Source organism: Passer montanus, unplaced genomic scaffold (genome assembly GCF_014805655.1).
Source record: "Passer montanus isolate IOZ18808 unplaced genomic scaffold, ASM1480565v1 scaffold36, whole genome shotgun sequence".
NCBI classification, from domain to species: Eukaryota; Metazoa; Chordata; class Aves; order Passeriformes; family Passeridae; genus Passer; species Passer montanus.
The window spans coordinates 5,400,872-5,426,790 of record NW_024368374.1 but is presented as its reverse complement, the minus strand read 5'-3'; the positions used below and the strand labels follow the sequence as shown (position 1 = coordinate 5,426,790).

At 43.1% G+C, this 25,919-nt stretch overlaps 1 long non-coding RNA gene across 2 annotated transcripts; it reads right to left on the bottom strand.

The window, feature by feature from the left end:
* Nucleotides 1-2,928: 2,928 nt before the first annotated feature.
* Nucleotides 2,929-24,361, bottom strand: LOC120505868. 2 transcript variants are annotated; one of them, XR_005628365.1, is made up of 4 exons: nucleotides 24,259-24,361; nucleotides 9,433-9,591; nucleotides 7,042-7,150; nucleotides 2,929-4,464 (listed from the first exon to the last, which is right to left on the bottom strand). It is a non-coding gene; the product is annotated as an uncharacterized LOC120505868 (long non-coding RNA). The 2 variants fall into 2 exon arrangements; XR_005628364.1 differs by lacking the exon at nucleotides 2,929-4,464 and adding an exon at nucleotides 4,654-6,149.
* Nucleotides 24,362-25,919: the final 1,558 nt, after the last annotated feature.

Here is a 25,919-nt window from a genome sequence, read left to right as displayed (position 1 = left end):
AGAGCCAGATGCTCGCTGTGAGGCTTGGTGCTTCTGCTACTGCAGGACCACAGCCGCACCATCCATTGCTGCTGCTGCTCTGGCTTCCGTGACTCTCTTGTTCTAGCTACTCCTTCAGCTCTGAAAACGCAGCTTGGAGCTGTTCTTCAAAATGTCACCTTCAAAATAGCTGTGATGCTATTCAACATAGGTAAGAAGTGGTTAAGAAGGTAACTGCTGGATCTTGCAGCTCTGCAGCTTTTTGCACCATGAGTGCTGCTGTCAGAAGACTACAGGTGTGTGGATTCAAATGTATCCATTTTGGGACCAACTAAACCTTCTTTTCCTAAGGGTAACATCCTGTACAGGGATTTTGACAGTAGGATTCACAGCTGAGTCAGAGGTTCTTGCAGAAGGGCTCTGACGCACCAAGAAAAGTTACAGGGCCTGTGTCACCAAACATGAGCCAGACACAGCTCACAGAGCATCACTCTCTGTGACCCTGGGTGCTCCTCTGAACTGGGAGATATTCCCAGCTCAGGATATTAGAACCCTGTATGGACTACTCCCTTAAGAGTTGTACTCAATGATCCTCTTGGGCCCCTTCCAAATCACGCTATTCTGTGATTCTGATTTCTTGGCTCTGCTCGTGCAAGGAGTAGACCCAAAAAAGCACAAAACATTGGCCTACCTTGTCAGTGAATTGTGTGCCCCACACTGCTCACAAGACTGGATTTACTTTCTGTTTTTATCATCAACAACCAAGCCGCCTCAGCCTGAGCTCCACAGCCCTGCCATGGTGACACTGGGGTTCTCAACTCTGCATGGGCTGGGCAAGGCTGGCCTTTGCAGGCATAGAGAGACCTTACAAGCCTGGAAAGCTGGTTTGGAGGCAAGGGAGGACAACATATAAATTTCTGACAAATCAGGATAATGAGGATCTTCCATGTGCTGTATTTTGGACTAGTAACCACCCTTGTAACCATACTGGAACTAGCAACCAGTTTCATCCATGATCAGAGAGGAACTTTTTCTCTGCTGAGGTGTTGTTGTGCACACACGCATACCCTACTAGAGCAGAAATTGTTACATTTTGGGGTTTTTTTCAGGCTCTGGTGCTCCTGACAGCCTGAGGCTGGCACACAGGTGCAAGAATTGACTGGCTGTCATTGGTATGTCACACAAACAGTGCTTTAACCTGCTCCTTCCCACTCTACAACCCACCCACATACACTGCTTTGCTCCTCATGGGAGCAAAACAACAGAGATGAAGCAGCTGCCCTCCATTTGCAGCCCTGCTCAATTACACACCTTTAACTTGGCAATATAGACTAATTGTGCTGTAATATAACTACATTTCTTTCCTCTACCCACAGCTCTGGATCAATCAGCAGCATGAAACAGCAGGAGGGAAATGAAGTAGTAACGTGGGGGTAAAAAAATAAGAGTTGTTGTTGTAATCAGCCAACTAAACACCATTAGAACATACTGTCCTGCTCAGTGGGTGTACAGCTGCACTGGGCCATGACCAAATCTATTAATAGGCCATGCAGAGCTCTTTGTAGTTCTATGAGCAATGCTCCTCAGACGTTGAGCCTTGAGTTCATTCTCTGTAACTTCAATAACCCCCTCGTGGTGTATAGTTACAGTAATCGACTCTTCAGCAAGGATGAAAAGTCTGACTCCAGTCTATTTGGGCTAGAGGCAAAAATCCTGCCCTTCATTTTTTGCCCATACCAGAAGGGGTAAATAATGCTGGGCCCATAAACTTATTCTAATGTGGACAGGAGATTGATTATTAGAGTATTTGAGTTATTCTAGGCTTGATGGCAGACATGAGAAATAAAGATTGGGATGGAAAATTCTTAGTTTGGTTTGTTGTTGCTGTGGAAAGGACCTGTTGCATCCCAGGTCCAGGGGACTGGGCTGTCACATGCCTGCAGTATTCTACACCCTGTGGACCAGCACACTTGCCCTGTCACTCCATAAACCGGCTGCCATTTTAGGATTGCATGCCATGAAGCCTGCACACCTACACAAGAAACCCTATAGTCCCTGTCTGTTGCTTTACACTAATAAGCAGATACTTCCAGCCTAAAAATTATTTCATTTTAGAAACATTTAAAGTTAAGGAAAATTATTTCTACCTCACATCCAAAAGGCACAGGATGGTGGAACAGTGCAGATCAGAAATTTAGCAGGCTTAGAGAAGGTAACTCCATGCATCGAGGTACTGGAGAGCCATTACTCCATGAAGACATCTGTAACACCCTTGGGCTGCTCCAGTCTCTTTCTCCGACCATAGACTGGTTTGTGGCTGGAGCCAAAAGCCAGTGCTGCAGCTCTATGATTAATTCTCGTCTTCCCCATGACTGAGGAAGGGACTTGAGGTCCCTGGAGGCAGTGGATGCTTTCTGCAGGACACGACCCCAAAGAATTGGAGTCTGGTGAATGTCTGGAGTGCTGTCTGAAACTCAGGGGTGAAATCGTGCTTGGTGGGAAAGAGCAGCAGCAACACAGGACAGAAATGCTCGAGGGAGAGGGTGTACCCAGAGAACAGTGGAGGAAGCATGTGTGAGGCAGCAGCTGAGGAAACAGGCAGCAGGAACATGGTAAGCACTTGGGAAACAAGCAAAGGCAAAGTGCTGGGATTGAAGGAGAGATGAAATGAGGGCTGTGTCTGGAAACAGCCTGGGGACAGCCCTGCATGAGGTCAGGGGCTGTGTGATTTGCACTGACTGTGCAAGTTCAGCCACTGCAAGCTGGGAAAGCCTGACTGCAGCTTCCGGGGCTTGGTGGGGCACCTCTCCAATTCAGAGTGGGGCTGCCACCTAAGTCATCTTGGGCTTGGCTGTGTACATTTATTTATTTAACTGAATTGCCCAAGCCAGCAGTCGAGTCACCACCGACAGGCGTCAGTAAGGCTTTCACACCTTCCAAGGTCTCCTCTCAGCCCCCCAGCAGCAGCAGGGAGGGCTGGTTGGGGCAGGAACACAGTAGGCTTGCCAGCCCTGCCTGGGGCTCCTTCCCCAGTCAATGGAGCAACAGGGAGGGGGTGCAGCCTTCCGGCAATGATTCAGCCCACCAAGGAGCAGAACCGCCTTCGTGAGGTTCATGTCTCCCTTCTCTGACTGTAGGAAGAGCCTAAAGCAAAGACAGGCTGTAATTTAAGGATCCCAGCCAAAAAGCTCAGAGTTGGAGAGGATGAGTCTGGATATCCATGTAGATAGACGAAATGTGTAAAAGTTAGCATGGCATAGCAGAGTGAGAGAAGGTGAGTCATCTCAGAGAGCACCAGAGCTGACTGTACAATAAGCACCACTTCTTGTGTAATTATAAATGCACATGAAGTGGGAGCTGGTGTGTTGGCTGTGTCTCCCAGTATTGCACATTTCAGTTAAGCTCTCCGGAACAACTGGCTGTTGGTATTAGTTTTAAGATAATGCCAGTGGGAAGTAGTGAATGACAAAGCACTGCTGGCAAGGGATCAAGCTGTTAAACAACCTCTGAGAAACACAACTTATAAATTCTTTACTATATTAATTTGACATTACAATTTAGAGATAAGGTTTTCCAGGAACCCAAGTGAATCAGCATTCAGTTTTATTCATAAGATGCATCTGAAAAGAAGTCAGTAGTACTTAACATTTGTATACTATTCTCCAACTTCTTTGTTGATTAAAAGCTAGATTGTTTCTGTTTCCAGGGCTAGACATACTGTTTTGGCACATGCTGTTATGTTATTATGATAAATCCAACACAATACTCTCTAGTCATTTTGGACTGTAAAAATATTTCTGAAGGCAGCAGCAAGGCTGCCTACAACCAAGTCAGGATGAGACTTCAAGGGCTGTTCTTTGTCCTCTCTTCTCCTCACGGCTGTTTGTACTACTGAACAGCACATTCCCAGTATAGTGGTTTCTTTCTGGCTTTTCTGCCATGCTTCCTACCACAGGTGCATTGCCAAGGCAGAAGTGTAGAAGCCACATCATGCAGCAGCCAAGCAGCCTGTGCCTCTCTCAGCCAAAGCCCCATAACAGCAGTCACCCCTCTGTCCCAGGAGCAGGGACCTCTGCCCAGCTAGGTGACTGTGAGGGGTCTTTCAGACCCCAGAGCTGATGCAGAGGGATGTGCATGGCCCAAAACCTGCTTCTTCCCACCACATGACCTATTACAGTGGTTGGTACCTCAGCTGCCTTGCAAAAGCTTTCAGTGCAGGGGGGTAGAAATGCTTAAAGCTACGTGGGCGATCAATGGAAATGTGTCAGTAGGTGGGTGAGAGAACATAATGGAGTAAGCAGCAAGCATTAAGCACTGGATACCATGGAGAACACACAGGCAGTAGAGTGAGGCAGAGGATTTGAGTCTGTCACACATTTTGCCTCTCTTCCATCTTCTTTTCCTTCCTTTTTTAAATTTTTCATTTGCTGGGATAATGCAAGTGGAAAAGGGCATACAGACCCATCCATTCTGCCATTCAGGACACTGTTTTTAAAATAAAACACATTATGAATATTATAATATGCATTTATTTTACAACAAAAAACATTATACTCTGTTTATATGGAGAACATATTGGATAAATATTTTATGCCATGGATCCAGTTTCTTATCAGGACCTGTATTAATAACTATATAGTTCCAATTGTTAGTGGGCTCCTCTTCCAATGAACGCTTTGTTTAAATGTATACTCGAAGACTTGTTTTTACAATGGCTTTCTTCTCTTTAATAGAATTCGACATGTTGGCTGTGGTATAGCATGCGAGTGGTTTCTAAAAAGATTTAAAATATATTTCTGAATGGTGCTATATAAATACTGCATGCATTGAATTGTATTATTTTATTGTGAAACTGAAGGCTTTCCTGTTCTATACCATAGTACGATTTGTTATTTTTCCAGCACACACATTAGCCTGCATTCAGCTTCTGCACAAGGTAGAGGAACTCAAATTAAATTTACAAGCACACCTGAGCAAAGCTAGTTAGCTGTGGCCAGATCATGTTTCTGTGATTAAATAATGCTGGCTATTATAACACATGGCAAGAAAGTGCAGCTATAAATCCCTGTCTCGGTTTATTTCCAATGCTTCATTGTACTATAGAAACTCTGCTATACTTTCTAGTAAGCAAAAGGCTAGACATGGGACTGAGTCACCCTGAGCAGATGTGTTAGATACTAACTTGGAGGAGATAAGAGTAACAATACTGCTCTCCCCTGAGCCTTCCCCTCAAGGATGTTCCCATGCTACGCAAACATTAATAAATTGATCTTCATTGCATCCAGCCACAGATTTTATTAACTGAGGAAATTGGTTCCCAGAAAAATTTAGCATTTTGCTCAAGGCCAGAGAGTGGATCCACAGTAAGGAGGAAGGGCTGGAGACTTTAATTTATTTCCAGTTAATGTTTAATGTTACATTAGCATGTAACAGGGTGTGCTGAAAGCACAACACTGCTGGGTGTTCACATTGTCAGAAATGGATGGGCACTGGTTTCACATCCTACAGCAAGACCCTGCCGAGCATGTTGGTCACCACCAAGTACCCCTGTTAGGGGACCTGTCAGGGTAGCAAGTCCCGAGGGGTTGAGGGACCATCTCCTGCCTGCCTCTGGGGATAAGAGGTCCATGGCTCCACCACTGTCTTCACTGGGACCTGTCAGTAGGTCTCTCAAAGGCTCAGGAGCATCTCTTGGGGTTCATATGTACCCAACTCAGAGAACAGAGCTGAGGAGGTCCTGGCCCTACAGCCATCCAGGTCACACTGCAGCTTTCCTTTTGATGGAAACAAGGGTGACTGAGCTAAATGGGTGGCTGATGCATACCCAGCTCTGAGCTGAAAATATACAACACATGGCCAGGACAGACATCTGATGTTGGGGACACTAAAGCAGCAGAGCTCTGCCCAGAGTTCAAGGTTTTTACAGGTGGTTCTGACAGTTTTGCATTTTATTATGATTTCTCATTTACCAGTCATTTACATTGTTGCCAAAATCTGACCACTGGGACTAAAGTTTTCCAGTCCAGGTGTTTGCTTGAGGCTGAATTACTTCAGATAGAGTAGAGAAGAAAGCTTTGTGTAGTTGTTCCTCATGGCCAAGACACAGATTGAGGGAAAAGATTGGTTCGTAAAAAAATGACATGAGTTACCCTTTGAAACTCTCCAGTGCTCTGTAAATGAAAAGGTAATTATATGAGAGAAAGGAAAACAGAGCAGACAGAATTGGACTCTATGGGCACAACCCAAATTGATGGTTACTGTGGGAAGCACGATGGAGGGCCTGGGTGAGGTGGACTGACACAGGCAGTATACCATGATTAAAAGTGGGAGAATGGGCCAAACAAACATCAGACTTTACAGAACTGGACTGAATTGTTGAGACTGGGGGAGGTTTGCAGTCGGCCAACTGCTAGGGTGTGAGGCGGAAGGTACAAGGGTAACCATTTAAAGTTTTGCACCCAAGAGAAAACACTAGTCTATAACCTGGACTGGGCTGGTTCCTAAATTTCACCAGTCCACCGCTGTCAGTGTTTATGTGTGAAACCACTGATGACAGCATGTTTTATCTCCGACATACTGTAAGAGCCAGCTCTCACCCCACAGGTGTGGTCTTTTAGCTGCCTTGGCAAATCTCAACATCATGGTGTTTACCCTGCTGGTAAGTCATGTGGATGTCATGCAACAGTACTTAACTCCCTTTAATTTTGTCTTTAATTGCACACACGTACTTGGGGTTTCTTCATGTATTCAGAGTCCTTCAGCCTCATACTGTGCACTAGAAAAACATGTCTCAGCTGGCAAGCACCTATTTCAATCTGTTATTTTCCAGTATATTCCTGATTTATACCATGCTCTTTGAATCTTGAAATATTTCCTTCATGGGATTTTCTATAGTGCTTGCCACTGCAGAACAAGAGCTCCCCAGCCATTAGCTGGTTCATTTTAGCAGAACTTTTCTGTGATGAGATATCATGATACTGTCATTTGGCAAATGGGCATCTAAGTCAGCACTGCAGCTGCCAAGCCTGAACCCACCGGGACTTGATTTCTCAGAGCACTTACTGTAGGACATGAGGGTGTGAATCACTGAAGCATCTCTCTGCCTGTCTCAGCTGAGACTGGGAGCTCAGCATTTCTGCACACCAAACCACTGGGCTTGGAAGGTAGGCACCTGGAAAGTAAAAGCACACTATTAGAACCCATCTGTGAGAAGGCTGGATGAACAGTATTTTCCAACCCTCTGGAACAAAGGGTTATATCCAAGGATGTAATTTTGTACTTTTTATTTGTGTCCCACACTCCTGATCCTTATTCCCTTCTAGCTTTTGGAATAACATGAAGAAGAGGTGCTGCCATAGCCACAAAGTGGGTCTAATTTGTGTACTGAAGGAAGGAGCTGTGTGGGAAAATACTGCCTGATCAGACAATCCAAACCATGTCTGCATAATTCTTGTATGTATGGGAGATGCATTAAGCTATCAAAGGTAATTTTAAATTAGTGTTTTCTAACGTTTGTGTGACTGTTCTGCCAAGCTTATTAGTATTCCTTCAAAGAGGGGGTTTGATTTGTTTTGGAATAAAGCTTATTTATTCTAATTATGCATAGGAAATAGCTAGCTCTATTTTTCTTACAAAATATTTTTGCAAATAATAGGGTGCCCTTCTCTTGACATTCCTCTCCAACTTGGGTTCAGCATTTAAAGATGATAAATGGGCATCAAGCTCAGCATTTCTACCACCTCCTACCTGCTTTGACTCTTGTTTCATTAGAATTTCAGCAATGTGCTGGTTCATGGCAGATAACCTCCTCTCCCTCTCCAGAGTGCCTGTGAGTGTGTAGGGGGTGAGGGAATGGGTGCATTTCTCATCTCCTCAGCATTTATTACATTCCTTTTTCTCTACCTCCTCTGCAGCAATAAATCAATGCTACTTGTTATTGTCTACTACTTGGGCAGCGTCTCGGGGGGAGAGGCAGACTCTCCTGACTATAATGCCATGTGTTTCATCAAATGCTAAAACAGAGACAAATATCCAGAGTAAACCAGTCTTGTTTTTGCAGCTTTTGAGGGGAAGGATCCTATCCAAGTCCTGCCAGCTGCATCACCCATCAAGACACTTTGTCACACAGGCTGCAGTTACCAGCCCCAGCCTTAAGTTGCCTGCACAAGCAGAAGAGAGCAGTGTGTCACTGGAGCAATGTTTCTGGTTTTACTCTGGGAAGGAAAATTTAAAGTTTCTGGTGCTGATGACTATTTCCTGCCAGCAGGCAGCTCCAGGACAGGGATGCTGGATGAACCTTTCCTGTATGTGTGTTGAGAGGTGTTCATGCTCCTTGCACTTCTGCCACTCGTTAATGGCCAGTAAGGCCCTAGAAATATGTTGTAGGTGAAGTAAAATACAGCCTGATTATTGTTTACTCTATCAAGAGCAGAAGCAGACACACTGGAACCTGGAGAAACTGTAGATACGGCACTTGGTGACATGTTTAGTGGTGGATTTGGCAACCTGAATGATTCTGTTATTGTAAATGAAAAGCATCTTCATAGTGGGACTGTGGCTTGCAGCAATCCCTGGAGAAACTTTGCCCAGAAAGCCTCTGCCTTTTTGTTTTGTTGCCTGCTTTCTAATCACAGCAAACTGTTTTCCTTCACACAGGCTTCCTGATTTTATCCTGGAAAAAAAGGCCTTCCCACAAACCTGACCCTACAACCAGAGATTAGATGTTCACTCTCCTCTCCCTGCTGAGAACACCCTGAAGAGATGGGCTGGAGAAATGATCATGAAAGAAATCGGTGTGGTGGAGGAGTGGGTGAGAAAGGCGGGCACATGACTTCTAGAACAGAGGTGTTTGGCTGGTCCAAGCCCAGAAGCACAAAAAAATACCTGACACACCTGCACAGGAATCCAGGACCAATTTACACAGGCAGGTTTAAGCTGGGGTTGCAGCTGGGGTTTTTTCATCCTTAACCCCTTCCAGTGTTAACTGAGGTAACTCATATGGGAACCTTCAATGCAGAAGTTACTGAAGGGGTTTGCAGGCAGATTCTCAGGGTTTGAGTGCCAAAAAAGGCCCCCTGACACATTAACATGTTTTTATTGTGGCTTTGTAAATATATTTTGCATTTTCTTTCTGCAGTGGCAAAAGGTGTACAGTTAGATCCCCCCCAAGCAAGAAGTGTACTTTATCAAGCCTTGGTTTGTCAGCAATGGCATTGGTAAAAGCATGCACACACATGCACCTCTTTCTCTGTGTCTTCCCTAAACTTTGACTAGTTTTTTATACAGTGGCTGCCTCAAGCTACCGACAAACTAACAAAATGTGCTGGGTATGAAAAAAACCCATCAACTCCAATTCAACTCAGATTCCTTCTCCTGCTCTGATTTCACCATTTCTTCCTGCCCCTACCCTGGTTTTCAAGGGCACATGCAGGGGTCAGGATGCTTTTTTCAGACCTTTCAAGGGAAGATGATGTTCTTGCATCAGACTTTACTCAGACATAGCCTCCTCTGCCAGGGGACTGTGAGGGCAGACCCACAGCCTGTGCTGCAGAGGCAGGCCTGACATGCAGAAAGGACCCATCTCTTTCCTGCTGCTTTTCGAGGCTCCAAAACCTGTTGATGAAAAGCAGACAAAAAAGTATTACATGCAGAAAGGGGAGGGGTTGCTTTCTGTTTACTTCTTTGTTCCCCTTTCCTAAAAACTATCTCCCCAGCCTTCAGACAATTGTCAGGGTGTGGACTCACATGGTGATAGACCTCAGATGGGTTTGCAAATACAGTGCAGAGTTTGAGGGAGCTCTCTGGTTCAAGAGCCCTCCTTGCCCCATGGCATGGTGGGAGGGGGTAGAAAAAGGGACAGTTTTATTTGGTTTTTAATAATTAGTTTATGTCAAATAATTCCATGTTGCCATAGTTGTGAGAGAGCAGTGAGTTTTGTTCAACAGGTGGCCTTTCTCTGCACACTCTCTGCTTACACTGGATACTAGTTTGCCAGTTTCCTCTGTAGAGATTATTTAGATCTCATAGTGCTGACCAAACATCCTTAATGTGGACAAAAGGATTTCAGGGTTTATGCAATCAAATACTGTAGGGATATCCAGCAGTGTGAATGCAAGCAACAGCCAAGAGCAGACCATTCATCACTGTCACTAGGCACTGTTTCTGTTTCACATGCCAGTTAGATGCTGAACTGGAAGATGTCCAGGATCTTGCAGGATTGAGATGGAGATAGGACCAGCCCTTCTCACGGGCTTTTATCATGTTCAAGGTAGAGCAAGATCAGATACTGGGTTATATTGAGAGAATTTGCTTGCATAAAGCAACAATTAAATAATGATAAGCTTTAGGTGGAGGTTAAATGTCTTTTCTGGAGGAAAGCATGGATGACCTCATGCTTTGGCTTTTTTTTCTCCTGGAAAAAACAGAAAGCAAGAATGACAATTGAGATTTCCATTACTTTCCTCTGACTCTGTTGTGTAGAAGGGGTTGAATTGGGAGGTAGAGAGTATTGACTTGCTGGTCAATAAGAAGCCTGTATAGAGTCTTCCTTCCCGAAATGCCACATTGGATGGAAATAGTTTTCTGCAAGAAGCAGGCTAAGAAGGATGGGTAATAAATTCTTATTGCTTGGTAAATACTAAATTGCATCTCTTAAATAAGGTATGGCTGCTAATATAATTACATTCTGGGTGTTTTTTGTTAATGTAAGCCAGGAGCAGAAGAGGTCCTAGAGGATGCACAGCATGGGAGGCCTCCAATACAAAAGATATAGATTTGTTTGGAAACATAGCTTTAATAGGTTTTTTTTTTCAAAGCAGGAAATGGTAAGTGATCTACTCTTTTTTTGTTGTTGTTATTATTGTGTTTATGTTGGATTCTACTCCCACGGAAAGTGGAATTAAATGGAAAATGAAATACACTTATTTTACAAAGATGCATTTGTGAAAATGATGCAGTTGAATTGATCTGATTGCTCAGGTTTTCAAGATTTTAGATGAATTCATCTGATCCTTTGGCCCCAGTCTAGAAGTGGGAAAAAAGGTCCTCCTGGTTCTCCAGCTCTCAGATATCCTCAGCCTAGAGTGAATAAGATGGCAGACTGAGCTTATCCACCTGCCCGATGCCCGTGGTGAGTTTATGTGGATGCAGCTGAGCTGTGCCATGGGTGCAGAGCTGAGCTGGCTCATGCAGCACGGCTGATGGGTTCAGGTGCAGTGTCATGTGAAGGCTGCTTGAGGATTGGGAGGTCAGGGAAGGTTCAGGAGGTGGATGGTCCTGTTTGCACACAAGTGAGCTTAAGCTCATAAACTCATAAAGCCTGTTTCCCTGCACAGCTGCCCAAGTGGCTGGTGCCATATGTTTTGGGGTGTGTCTTCTTCTAGAAGACACACTCTGGCTAGCAGCTTTTACTGTTACTATCATTATTATTAAACAAAATGTCTTCATTGCAATGCCATATATATTATGGAGGACACTTGACCTGAATAAACAAACAGCTTTGTTTTAAAAACTAGTTGAGCAGACACATAAATTCTGCTTAGTCCATGACTTTCACAAATTCAGAGTTTTCTACCTTTCCTCAAAATTGGTAAGTGAACTTAGAGTGCTTAGTACAAAATAAATTGCTTTCAATAAAACTCAAATTGTATGATTAAATGTTGCAAATCCAGGCTTTAATAGGTGTTTATTACAACCTTAAAGAGGCTCATTTTAAAAATAAGTCAAATTCTAATTTAAAGGAAAAAAAATTCAATTTGTGCCCTCCCCCCCATTTTTTTTCCCCTTTTTTGCCACAGGCAGATTATGCATTTGCAGGAAATCCAAGAGAGCACTATTTTCTATGTCTGCCAATGTTTTATGTCACTGGCAACACTAATTCTTCTGGCTTCTTTGATTTTTGGTTATCATTAAAATCATGGAGCTCTGTAAGATGGGATCTATATGGAAACTAGGAAAAATAAAAGGAAAATAAAACAAAAATAAAAGGAGCAATAAAAAAAAAGGCCAGAATATTCTGTGCTTGCTTCTTACAATACCATGGAACCATTAGAATCCATGTATATTTCACTAATGATCCTTTACTAGAGGGAATTTCTGATTATCTGGTACTTCTCTGACATGTCCTTTCTCTCCCTCTTTTCCTTCACTGGGTAGAAGGATTGGTGATGGTCAGAAATACTGCAGACATGAATTTCTCCAGCTTCCTTCAGGAAATGGAAACAAAAGCACACCCATTCAAACATTTTGAACTCGCTTTAAAGTCCTGCAGTAGTAGGGGAAGGCTTGAGGTGGAGTTTCTTAACCTGCTAAATCAAGGCTCTCTTCCTTGACATAAATCAGGAAAGGAAAAATTCAATGTTTTACTAATTTGTGCAGGACTTTGATGATAATTTGCCTGGAGACATTTAAGTGGTACAACATGAAATAACAGAAACTAAAATTAATGGAGTTGGAATGGGATTGCTTTGTGCAGGGCCCCCACATATGGTTACAATTCGGGGTTTCCTCTGTATCTGACAGGATCCTTACAGAAAGAATGCTTCTGAGGAACTACTACTGCACCCACCATGAAAGCATGGAGAAGAAAACCTCACCCCACAGTGTCTGCTCACCATTCTTTCTCCTCCCATGGTGACTCCTTGTGGGTTTTATTTGCACTCGAAATTAAGCACAAGTCTGAGTTTGCTCTCATAAGCAGGCTTGTCCTATGCTCATGGTTTAGATCTCGAGGGCAGCCCTGGAAGGTCTCTCTGGAAGCAGTTGATAGAAACTCCATGAGGTCAGTTAAGCTGCTCACAGGCAGCACCATGAGCCACGTGAGATGCTGTGGGACAGCTGAGGTGCTCAGGCTGGCCTGGCATCTGCAGGAGGCACATGCCCGCCTGGAGAGGCAGCCAGAGGCCAACCACACCACTGCAGGACAGATCCAGTGTTCCAGAAGACACAGCACACACGTGGTGCCTACAGCTCCCACGTACAGCCTGAGCTCCCAGTGCAGCCAGCTGAAACCCAGACAGTGCAGCCAGCAGCATCTGAAAGCTGCACATGGGACCAAATGCTGGGGTGCAAACCAGTTGCATCAACACAAGTATCAATTTTCTTTTGAGGTGTTCTCTCATATTTCAACTATTCATACAGGCTGGCAAACACAATTTGGAACTGTTAATAGTATCTAGGAGGAGCAGTTAGACACTAGGTAGGATAGTCAAGCAACTCTGTTTTGGCAAGCAAATTTCTAGGTCTAAAGAGAGGCTCATGCTCTGTGGAATGAACAACAGATGATTCAAGTTTAGAACCAGCCCAAGAGCAAAGAGCTCCGACTTGGCTCCTCCTGTGTTGAGCTATGGTGGTGCCTCAGCACACAGCGTGAATGAGGAGCTTGTGCGTCACAATGCTCACGAGCTAACCTCTTGCCAAGTTCTCTCCTCACCTCCTAGACAGAAGCTGCACCTCCACTTAGCCTGTGGCAACCACTGACCAAAGGGCTGGCCTTGCTGGAATGCCAGGTAAACAGAATGTGCCATGTTCCCACAAACCTGGCCAGATACAACCCCCACTGAAATGGTGAACTTGTGCTCAAGTGTTAGTCTGTCTTTCATTTCACTATTTCCATTGCTCATCATTATTACCATTGGCACAAACAGTGAGTTATCCCCTTGCTCAAGCCTGCAATGAGTCTGACTTTTTCATAGCTATGCTTAATTGTTGCCAGGGTTCCCTGTAGAAGCATTAGCCTGCTTAATATTACACGGCTTGAGAAAATTAAATGATCAATATCAGGTTAAGAGCACTCAGTTGTTCTTTCTTGGCTTTTGTAATTGCTTGTGTGATGGGAAAATAATTACTATGTTGAGTTTATTGTTATCCTCATTGTCCTCAGTTGGTGATTTTGTTGTTCAGCTATTGTCTGATTTAAATTGTCTATAATATTGCTGTCTTAGAAGGAAATAGAAAGGAAAGGGGAAGGGAAAAGAAGTAGGAAAATTAAAGGCTGATCTAAGATTAACATAGTGTTTACTCTGGCTCCTGGCAAGGTCTGTTTGTAAAGGGAGACTCCCAAAGCAAAAATCATCTCAAGTGAATTTGTTTAAAGTGACACTGTCAACTTCAATATCACACTTCAGGATTTTTGGTTTTTACTCCACGATAAGTAACACCCAAACCAATTACACCCCACTAATCCCATTGGAACACCTCAGGTTACAGCTGTGAGAATAGAGAAAAAAAAATTAATCTCTATTTTTTGGGTTGTTTTTACTGCAATTCCTAGCACACTAATTTCATATTCCGAGTTGAAAGGGACTTACAAGGATCATCGAGTCCAGCTCCTAAGTGAGTGGTCTGATACAGGGACTGAACCCTTAATCTTGGCATTATTAGCACTATGTTCTAATAGCACAGTTCTAACCAACTGAGCTAATCCATGATCCACAACTTATATGGAAAGCTTACACACAAAAAGGATCATGTGGATTTGGGCCATGCCCAAATCTTCTGTAATTTCTTAATAGGTCTCCTTCCTGTTGTTTATGTAGTTTTGTGATAGAATAAGGGGAGAGAAAAAAATGCCACCCGTGATTTTTGAAAAAAGATTTTTGAAACCAGCAGGGGAAACAGAAAAACAGAAATCCTCACGAGTCCTCTGCAGGGAGGGGTCAGGGTCCTTGCTTTCAGCCACACAGAGAGAAGACAGTCCCTAGTGAAAAGATGCCTACTGTCTTCAGAAGCCAGTGGGAGTGGGCTGATAAAGAGATCCCTTTAACTGTGGTGCTTATGAGTCACTGGTGTCAGCGTTAAGACATCCTGGGAGAAAGAAGGAAACAAAACTGGTTATTCACTGCCTTTGTTTAGCTGCCTTCAGAGGTTTCAAGAGACCTGAATACAGAGACACTGTGGCATATGCCAACTGTTGACTCCATCAAATAATAAAGCAATCCCAGTGGGTATTAAGAAGCGTGGAATCATTCTAATGAGTCTGGCAAAATCTCATTAGGATGAACAGCAGGTGATGACAAAATATTTGCTCTGTATGCAAATGACTTGTTTCCTGCTCTGTCTGCACGTGGTTGCATGAGTGCTCAGAATAGGAGCTGTCACGTAATTACTTACTGGAGTAAAGCACTGCATATGTGGTGGTTGCACTTCAAATATATCAGTGGAAAATGGGAAAAATTATAGAAAGGAGAGCCCCCTGTATCACCAAACTCTTACACAATAGAGGGCTTTACCAGGCATCCAGACAGTCCAGCTGTCTTTCCAGAAACACTTTCTAAGCAAGGACATAGGGCCTGCAAGTTGTCAAACCTTCTCCAAGAGCTGTGAGTATAGAAAACATGATGGAAGAAGGGCAAGGGGTGTGCTGAATATTGAGAATAAGGCAAAACATGGCAGTTCCTGTTGACAGAGGTGGGTTACCTGCGTAGACCCGGGTCTGACCTGACCTGCTAGTTCAAAAAGCAACTCCACTAATAAACCCTGAACTATCCAGCTGCAGGCTCAGATGTTGCACAGTAAATCACTGCTTTGTCCCCTTCTGCTGTTTTAACATCAGGCTGTATAGCCCTTGATATCTGTTCTGTTCCTGATGGTGTTTCTGGCATAGTACACTTCCATTCTCTCTAGTGTATCATTAATAATGCTTCACACATTTGTTTTTAATCACTTTGGAATTTATTTATTGCTGCAGTCCTGTTCCTACTCCTCATACATGTCAGAGGCAAAATTCTTGTGTGGGGGAAGTGGAAGTCCCCCAAGAGCCCCATTCTTCTGTGCACACTGGTGGAGAGGAGGACAGGGCAGCTGAGTCAAAGGACACTCCAGATTAAATAACCCAAGCTACACAAACAAAAGTGTTCCTGCAGATCTTCTCTCCAGTGCCTGGCAGTCAAAAACCTTCACTATATACTCTGCCCATGTAATTGCGGTTTTCTCTCAAAAAAAAAAGGAGTCAGGAATGCATTTGAAGCCTTCCTTCTAAAAACACCTCAAAGATCCCCAGGGCCATGAAAAAATTCCAGGTCAGAAAGGCAAAGGACTGTGTGTGTGATGACCCTGTGCTCTCACCATGCTCATTGGTTCTTACCTGGAGACAGCTGGCTACAGACTGTCCATCAGACAGGGAATTAAGTAAGCTGATTATGAGGAAGAATCATTTGCTTTCCTGTTGAAGTCCTATAGAGATGGAGTAAAACCAATACAGTAAAGAGTAGAAATTTTCCTCCCTTGCCATCCAGCAACTTGCAGCCAAAATCTTACGGAAGTCAGAGAAAGGGTACCAGTCTCCTAAAATTTCCCCTTCACAAAAGAAAATTTTAAAAAATGGTTATATGAGGATATTAGAATTAATATTAGAATTAATTATTATGTGAATTTAATAATAGTGACTATTTTAAATTAACACTGTTATATGCTAGTAATAGGAATTTTTTAGTTTGTAGATCTTCATCAAAAATGCTTTTCATACAAGTGATTTGTCATGGTAAAGTCAATGTTATAATTTCTTCTTCCTAAGTTTGAGAAGTCTGTAAGGGTCACCAGGTAGACCATCAAGTGGACTGGGAAGCAGTGCCTAGTCCTCCTGATTCCCAGAGCAGCAGCTTGTCAGCTCAGGGGCACTGTGGCTCACTGTGTCATTGCTGTGGGTCTGGGACTTACAGAGCTACCAGAGCTCCTTCTGAGGCTGGAAGCTTTAGGAGTAAGTTGGATAAACATAATTTGGTGTAACATGGGGTATGTTTGACTCTGTGGGCATGAGGACTTCTTGAGATCCAGACCTGTATCCTAGGATTTGATGGCAGTATCCTACACATATTTTGTCTTAGATTTAATAATTGCTTTAAATTGAGGCCTGCAGTGGAAGTGGTGCCAAAATGAGAGCAGCCAAGAGCTACATGAAGCCCTGAGAAGAGGGCTCGGCAGGGTTCTCATGGCTGGGTTAGGGATGCCGAGGGAACACGCTCCAACCCAAACCGACAGCAGAGCACGGGGGGTTGCAGTCGGCTGGTTCTGCTTAGCAGCTTTTGCTGACCAGCAAAAGCAATGGAAATCCCAAGCCCTCAGAAAGCAGTAGTTCTTAAGCAACCACTTATTCTTTCCTTTTCTATTTTTTTTGCAACCCGATTAGCCAAACAACCGGGTGTTTGTTCAGTGAGACTGGCTGCAGCAGGAAAACTGGACAGCAATGGCAGTGATTCATTTCATGCCCGAAATGTCATCAGATGGTAGCGGTGGTCTGTATCAGCTGGCAAAGGTCATGCACATGCTGATCCCAGATACTCATTGCTCTGAAAAAAAATCCTATGGAGCCCTCCCAAATGCAGGATAGGTCAGAATGCTTCAGGTTTGGCTCCCTCTACCCAAAACAGTCCTCCACCATGCCCAAGAGGCTTTGTGTCCTCACACTCTTGCTCTAATAGCATACCCTCAGGCATGTGTCTTTGTGAGCATTCTGGAAAAACATCCCTTAGGTGAGTGAGGCACAGCTGTCATGGTATTTCACACGCTTCCCACTGGAAAAGACAACAAACAGAAAGAAGCATTTCTCTCTCAGAATCACAGGAAGACTATGTGTTGCTCAGATGAGATCCAAGACCAAGCAGCCTAGACATGAGCCCTAAGCAGGAGGGGCAGGAGTCAGTTTGTGTTGATTTGCCTTTGCAGTGGTCCTTGCCTTCTTTTCTTTAGCAGTAGAGATGGAATATTATAGAAAATATGAGGACAGCTTACTCATGCAGAGGCATCTAATGCTGTCTGAGATGCCAAAACGTGTCCTGTATGCCTTTCGCCTCTTTCTTCCAAAGGGATATGCTGCATTTAAAACCTCTGTGGTATTTGTCAGGCTGACCAGACCTCTTGGGTACCTCCAAAGATCTGAAAGAGCACTACAAGTCCCTGTTTAAAGAATGAGACTCCCTGTGTCTCTGTGCTGCAAGGTGTTCCAGTTGCTCAAGCTCTCATTTGAGTTTTTGCACCCTGAACTGAGCTCTGTGCTTTTGCTGCTGAGTGAGTTTGCAATTATCAGCAGCAAGCACTAAATATTCCCTGCAGTCTCAGAGGTGTCTGCAGGGAATATAGGGAATATATCACCTTGAACTGATAAATACCTCCAGATAGTCTTCTTGTTCCCACAGGTGACTGGTAGTACTGCCCTCTTAAATGCCCTTTGAAAAGTAAAGTACTTTAATTAAAAGTAATTAAATTAACACAAGGGTCAAAGTAAAAAGAGACTGTAGTGGGCAGCTTTCATCATGGGTTTGGAGTGGATAGAGAGATCCTATGCAATCATGTCATTCTCCTCATAAAAATAATCCCTGTTAAAGGTGGGGAAGGAGAGAGCTACCCAGTGATTTCTTTGTCCTTAGCCTGTTCCCTCTGAGACCCCAGAGCACTTTGCTTTTCTCTTCCTTATCCTGCAGTCCCAGCCTGTAAATTCCTGACCTGCCATTCTCATCCCCACATACCCTTTCTAACTTGGCATGCTGTGTCTTCAGCATTTATCTCAGAGTTTTCTCGCTCGATCCTCCCTCTGCTCTATCACTGCCTCCCAAACCACTGTAACTTTGTTCTTCCATTCACTTCCTACTCTTTCTACCTGTCCCTCTAACCTTGGCTCTCCCGGACCCTCAAAGTCAGCCTTCATATATTCTGCAGCTCCCTGAGGTCCATCTCTCTATGAAGTCCAGCCTTGAAGGACATCACTCCTGCTCTTCCCTTGGCCAAAGTACATAAGTGCACATTCCCCCTTCATCTTTCCCCTACTCAGGGATAGAAATCCACTCATCCAGACCTAGAGAAAAACAGAATATGTCTGGATAGAAAATGGTGACCTTAATCTGGGGTGAGAAGTGCTACATCAAGATATAATTGTTTAGAAAACTGCCACTCACTTGGTGTTTATTGGTAGCAAACTGTAAGGCGCAAATTGCTCCAGAGCAGGCAAGAAAAGGTTCTTAAGAAGAAAACACCAGCTAAGTTGATGGATACAACTTCCTAACTTTTTTCATCTCCCAGTTTTCAACATTGCACTGAGTTTGCTCTCCAGATGCCAGACTGACAAATGTCCTTTCACTTTTACTTAAAGTAGCTCAGAAGGCAGATTATTATTATTTCCTGGTTTTCCCCTTTCTCTTTGTCTTTGCATAATGAATCAAAGTGGTAACTACTGGCTTACCTAGGTATTTTTGTGAACTCTGGAAACAAGATTCATCCTGTCTTTCAGCCCATGCTGAGGCATTTAAACCAGAAGTCTAATTGCCCCTAGATGCCCTCACTAATCACTTTGCCTTAGGCTGAAGCACCCCATGCATGTGTCTCACTTCTGTACCCAAACCTACCAGAGGCCAAATGTACAAGCTGCATTTTTTTCACTCTCCAAGCTGCTTCTCATCAGGAGATCCAGAACTCTCTGTGAGGCTGGCCCACAGTGGCCTTTATGCCTTGTATGTGTCAGTCCTTTTTGGCACCTCTGCAGGCTCTTGGGATTTTCAGAAGCAGATGTATCTCTCCAGCTACATTGGTTAGCAGGGAAAGACCAAGAGGAAATCAGGAACCTGAACCTGTTCTCTACCTCCTAGTGTGTGCACAAGGTTTTTTCCCGAGCTGTGCATGCCCACACTTTCATTAGAACAAACTTTGCTGGGAAGTCATAGGATTATCTTTATTTCCTGAACAATGCAGCTGCAGACAAGTCTTTGAAGCCTTTTTGTTCAATTTAACTTAATGAAAATTTGAGGCTTCACCTTGGTGTAGAGTTAAAATGTTCCTAGTTGAGTTAAGACAATATCTTCTGTATTTTTTTATCCACAGATTTCTCCTGTCCCCAGAGAAGATACAGAAAAATCAAACAGTTTGCTCTGTACTTGCTAACCTTACACTACCACACATTTTTAGTAACATTGGGACAATAACTTACAAGGTTGTGTCCTGTAAGGGAGCAGTATAACTTCAAATCTTGCATAAGTGGAACTTTCGCAAACTTCAGCGAGGCTTTTCGTCTGCCAGTTATGGAAGAACAAAGCATCTACTCTTTCATATCTAAAAAATCACCTCATCCTGGAATCTCAAGTCTAAGGTGTTTTTACTGTGAAAAAAACTTAATGGTTATGATAGCAGAATATCAGATTACTGACTCTGTACAACAGTCCTCTGTTTGGCTTCTGTCTACTTCTTAACAACATTTAGTAAAAAGCTGAATGCCTTCCAGAGACACCTTTAATTTACATGCTAAGAATGTTTATGCCTCTCAAGTGGTCAAATTAAATTGTATCAAATGAACTGTATGGGCTTGACATAGGTTCTAAGGCTCTGTTTAAACTGTTGTGTGTTCATGAAACTATTAAAGCTGAATAAAAAGTACCAAAATAATTTCAGAGAGGATTAGTTCAAATGTTTAACTAAATTAATGTCTGCCACGGTTGGTTTCCATGGGCATTCATTTGATCTGGCAAAAATGCTCTTTCCTAGTCATTTAGCCAAAGTCTGATTGTAAGTCACGTCTGTTCTGTTGGGGAAGGTAAACAACATTTTTGCCTCCTGTGATCACTGAACAGCTCTATATCACACCTCTTGCATAGCAGGTGTCCAGCAGCCAAGGTACTCAAGAAAACTTTGGATTTTTACTGACGGTACATTATTTGGCTGTGTCTTAAAAATAGTAATTCTGTGTGCATTGACTGTTTTTACAGACCACAATAGCTGGGGCTCAAACACTTCAACTTCAGACTTTGCAAACTAGGCATGACTGAAGTCATGGCATCTCTAGGTGAGCACTTTGACATTTCAACCGGTTTTGATGTCAATAGGGATAAGCAAGTCTTCCAACATGATCTGCTGAACTGATTCATCTCTCCACACACACCCTATCTTCACTTCCAAGTCTCCAGAAGAGCCTTGAGGATATGAGGTAGAAGTATGGGAGTATTTAAATGAAGAGGAAAAAGTGTTTATGGTGTTGCACAGTCCCTTCAGATTAAATAGCTCTCATCCTATACTCACTGAGATTGTAAACCTGAAACACAAAATTAAGGTGTAGAGAGCTTAGAATATTTTGTTTATCCCTGCTTCAAATAACAACATTGCATAAGTTACTACTGATGTTGTAATTAGCAATTAGTATCCCAAGCTGCCGAGAGAGGCGCTTTCTCCCAGTTTTGGATATGATATCCAAAGCACCTCAGCTGGAAACATTTTTTTGATTGTCTGATATGAAGGGTGCTCATACAGATCTTCAGTTCTGACACTTGCTCATCAATTTCGTCTATGAGATCTTAGCAGTGCCCTAAACCAGTGCCCTTCCAAAGGTGGACAGAAGTTCTAGGAAAAGCCCAATAATTTATTAATATTTAATGCTTTTGGTTGTGCAACAAAACAGATCTTTTCTTCATGCTTTTGATAAGAGAATAGCTTATGGTCAAACTACAGGGCAACTGGCTGGACTACTGCAGTCATGGGATGACTTCATAACCTCTACAGCACCACTTAGGGTTATTATCTTTATTTATCTGTTCAATAATGTTTTAACAGATATTGTCAGTGCATGTCTAGAGGGACACCTGTTAAGCATAAACAGTAAATATTGATCCTCCTCTCTCTTCCCTGAGCACACCTGCCAACGCATCCCTGGTCTTCAGACCTGAGATCTGATATTTGTCTTTGGCACCGCACTTAAATATCACAAAAAGAAACTGCTACAAGTGGTGATCTTTGCACTGTACTTAACAACATCGGGAAGTAATCACGGCTAATTGCTATGGCTGTAATTCCAAACCTGACAGCTGGCAGAGATTCAGAGGCCTCAGTCACATTTGCTGAATGTCTCTCCAGCACACTTCACCAGATAGTTTGCGGCAGTGCTCTCCAAAGCCTTGCCCTTTGACTACTTGCATTTCTCCAGTACTTAGGCAGCTGCTGCCAAGGCTGCTCTCCTCTAGAGTAATTATTTGTGCAGTGTAATTTCTTGGAAGCCCAGCTGGCAAATACTGCTTTCGTGCAGGCTGGGCTAGATCTATCTAGAGAAAGGTTGGCAGTGTAGAGCTTTTAGGGGCACCTAGAGGGAATGAATAAACACTGGTTATAAAGAAAAAGCAGGTGCCATCTGCTCCCACTCAGGTAACTCCTGTTGACTTCAGGGGGAGTGTGACAATTTTCACAGTCACTCCATTTGCTTTTGTGGATATACTTTCTTTAATATTAACAATGATTCAAAATGACAGCCCCCAGAGGTCTGAGGGGGACAGAGAACTGAAAACACTAATGATGGAGTGTGGATACATTCCCATGATAGTCAGCAGAACGCATCAGTTGACATTTAACAACAGTCTATATGTCCCAGCAGTGGGTGCCTGAGCTAAGATGAGTTAGGTAGCATTTTCTAAATGGCTTTGGTATTATGGGATCATTGCAGATAATTTTGGTATTATTATCTCATTGCAGAATCCAGTTTAGAGAAAGTACCACCAAGACAATTACTTTTAATAGAAACCTATGTGCCAGAGGTGTGTAGAAACAGATGCCCCTCTCTTTGACGGGGAAATGCAGCACTTCAAGAAAGAATATTTGTGCTTCCTGGGATGACATTTCCCTTGGAAATAAGCAGGAGATCACATCCTGAAATGTTCTCACTCCAACAGGAGCACCCAGGTAACTTCAGAAAGCCCTGCATCACCTCTAAAAGGAGCAAACACTGAAAGATGGAAAACATTTCTGATGAAACCGTGTGTGTAGGAAGGTCTGCATCCTGTGCCACCAAAATCAGAAAAGAGCAAAATGCATAACTAATCTTCTAGTGTCTGGGCAAATGAAGAACAACATGGTGAAATAAATCCCATGGCAGCTCGTGGACTGGATAAAATTTGACTAGAGAACAAAGAGTGCCTTAAAGGAGCACTGGTTTGTTTGGAAAGGACTGCTGAACCTAATGTTGGCACTTGAACAAGAATTGTAAAAAAAAAGATGTGAAGTTGCTGCTCATTTTGCTAGCAGAGCCATGGAATCCTGCAGACACTGCCATATATCACATCCTGTAGTTTTCTGGTTTTAAAAGTAGCACATTTCATGTGGCCAGAGCTGTGTAGACACCAAGCTGAGAACTGAATTCGCCTATGGGTTCAAGATATCACTGCAGAGTTTCACAAAGAGCCTTCAGCTGTGGTGGCTCTCCCAGCTTCTTCAGTGTGTGCACTGCATGAACCTGGTTTGCCTCTAGACCTGCCCAGGCGCATTTGGGGCGCAGGCACCTGGTCAGGGTACGGTGCCTGAGTCATCGCTTCCCAGCCCCCTGCTCCTGGTGTGGAGTCTGCCTGTGCAGCACCTGAGGCAGCAGTGAGGTAACACTACAGAAGAGGCTGTAGATAAGGCTTGGGCACCTGATCCTGTGTCAGAGCCTTTCACTCCAAGACTTGCATATGGCAGCTGGCATATACCTCCCTTCAGGCTGTTTTGCAGAGGCTCCAAAGCCAGTGGAGTGTACGTGACTGCAGAAGAGGATAAACTGGTGTAACCAACCCAGCACAATGAGAACACTTAGAGGAGAATTCAGCAGGATGCATTTTTCTTTCCTTAAGGTGTCATCTAGGAGATCAAACCAACTGATCTAATGACCCTCTCTTACAGACCATGGCTATTCAAATATATGTACATCAGTTCTGCATTTGACTCTGCAGCATGCAAAACACCACTTATTATAGCTGGGCTGGCACAGGCAAACATGATGGCCTCTGCTGACTGGAGCTGAAATGTAGTCAACCTCCCCCTCCCAAGAGTTGCCCTAGGCACCTTCTGAGTTAAAGATCAAACACTACTGGTTTTAAGGGTAGCAAAGCTCTTTTCTCTGGCTTCATATATTGTTTTGTATTTGTATTGACATTCCTTTCTTCCAAACTAAGTTCCAGGCACCAGTATTAAAAGATGCTTATGGTACAAAGATTTGTATTTCATCATAGCACGACACATAGGGCTGGGGCAGACTGAATTTGTGATTGTTTTCATAGGCTTTGGAGCATCTGTAATGAATAAGATGCTAAAACGAAACTAAGTCAACAATAAATGCTTGAGATTTATGGTTTTTTTCAGGAGTATAGAGAAAGCAATAAGAAAGGAGAATGTCTGGATGGTTACATTTCACCCAGCTCTATTCAGGATCTTCACATGGCTGTGAAGAGCAAAGCACAGTGCACTCCTCTGTTGGAGCAACTAGGCTGGGCTTTGACAGTGAAATTGAAAAAAACTAGAGGACTTCAAGATAAATAAGACAGCAGGAAAAAGTAATGAAAAAATTAAACTGACCTTCTTTAGAAAAGGGTGAGACAGGATAAACAGGGAGAGATCTTGTTTTGCTTTCATCCTGGAAAAAATAACATTTCTTCCTTTCCAGTTCAGCACAGTCGACTGATTTGGAAAAAAATCTGTTTTCTCTGGAAAGATTTATTTGCCCAATGACTTTTTTTTTCTTTTTTTTTTTTTTCTTTTTGGCAAAAAAGCAATAGGTTGAAAGAACAAGGCCTGTCTTGTTAGTAGGTTTAAAGGGCTCAGTAATTAACTGGTACATTTGGAGGCATGGCATGCAGGATACTTGCTGCAACCTACTTTATTACAGTGTCCCAGGGAAGTGCTGTGAAACGGGCAAGAACTTTATAAAAACACTGTTTATTTCTCAGGCAGTATCAGATAGCAGGATTATTTCATTATGAAGTTACGCCAGAGTATTTGCTGAAGTAAGGACACTTTGCCCTGACCTTTGAGAGTGTGCTTTCATCTGTGACATGCTTTCTCTCTCCCTTCCTTTCAGTCTTTCTTTCTGTCTTTTCTAAGTTGGAAACAGAGCAACACTTATTTAGTCTAGGGACAGCATGCACTTTTTCACGTCAGTCCTTTGCAATACATAGTAGGTGCCTTCAAAAAACCAATTGACATCCTGTGACTTGGGAAGTCTGTCACAAGGGTCATTTGTCCCTGAAGCCATCTCCTTTTGCTGCACAATGTTTAGCAATGTTAATCACAGCCAAACCTCTTTAACTCCCTTACATATTTTCTGCCTCTTTTTAAAAAAAAAATTATTTTTAATTTGGTATGATACTGCAGACAATTGCTGCCTTGAAACAAAAATTAACAAAAATGTTGGTGGCTTAAAATAGGACTGTAATTCCACGCTGCAGTATTTTAAGTCTGAGTGACTTGACCTTGTGAAGACCTAAAGATCTGCACCTTGCAGTAACTGTATATAATGTGGAGAAGTGCTCAGCACTACTGGAATACAGCTGCTGTTAGCCCATTCCCTGAATGTGCAAGCCAAACTAGATGCATCTGTATTTGGAAATGCAAAGCTAGCGAGTTTCTTCAAGTGCCAAACAAACCCTTGTGGGAGGGAAGAGAGTCTCTTCAAGCATATTTCTGGAAATGCAAAAGATAAACATTTATCTTGCAAAATTATGCCTCTTGTATCTCAAGGGCAACCTAAACACTGAAAACTTCCTCTGACTCCTGTGCGAGTCCACATTCACTACTTGTACCAACACTGAGAAGTGCAGCATTTGCCAGTGTGGCAATTAACTTCTCAGTTCTTGGATATACCCAACAGTGTATGCAACTGCAGATATCCACATACATTTCCTACTGTTATACAGAACCCTTCAAACTGAGCTTGAGATTTGGCCCTAAACATCAATGTTTATTTATTACTATATTCCTTTTTTTTCTTTCCCACTATTTCCTTTTGTAATTTCCTACTTTAGACTCTGACCTTGTTTCATCAAGTAATAACAAGGTTCCTGGCATGGGAAAAAAATCACATAGGTGATATATGGGTGTATATTACATTAGGGTTGCACGGTACTTGGATCATAATGAGGTTTGTCAGAAAACTCTATCCTCCTTCCCATTTAAAGGCCAGGTCATTGATTTTTAGTTTTATCCAGAGCCCAGTGGAACAACCTGGGAGGAAAGTTGTG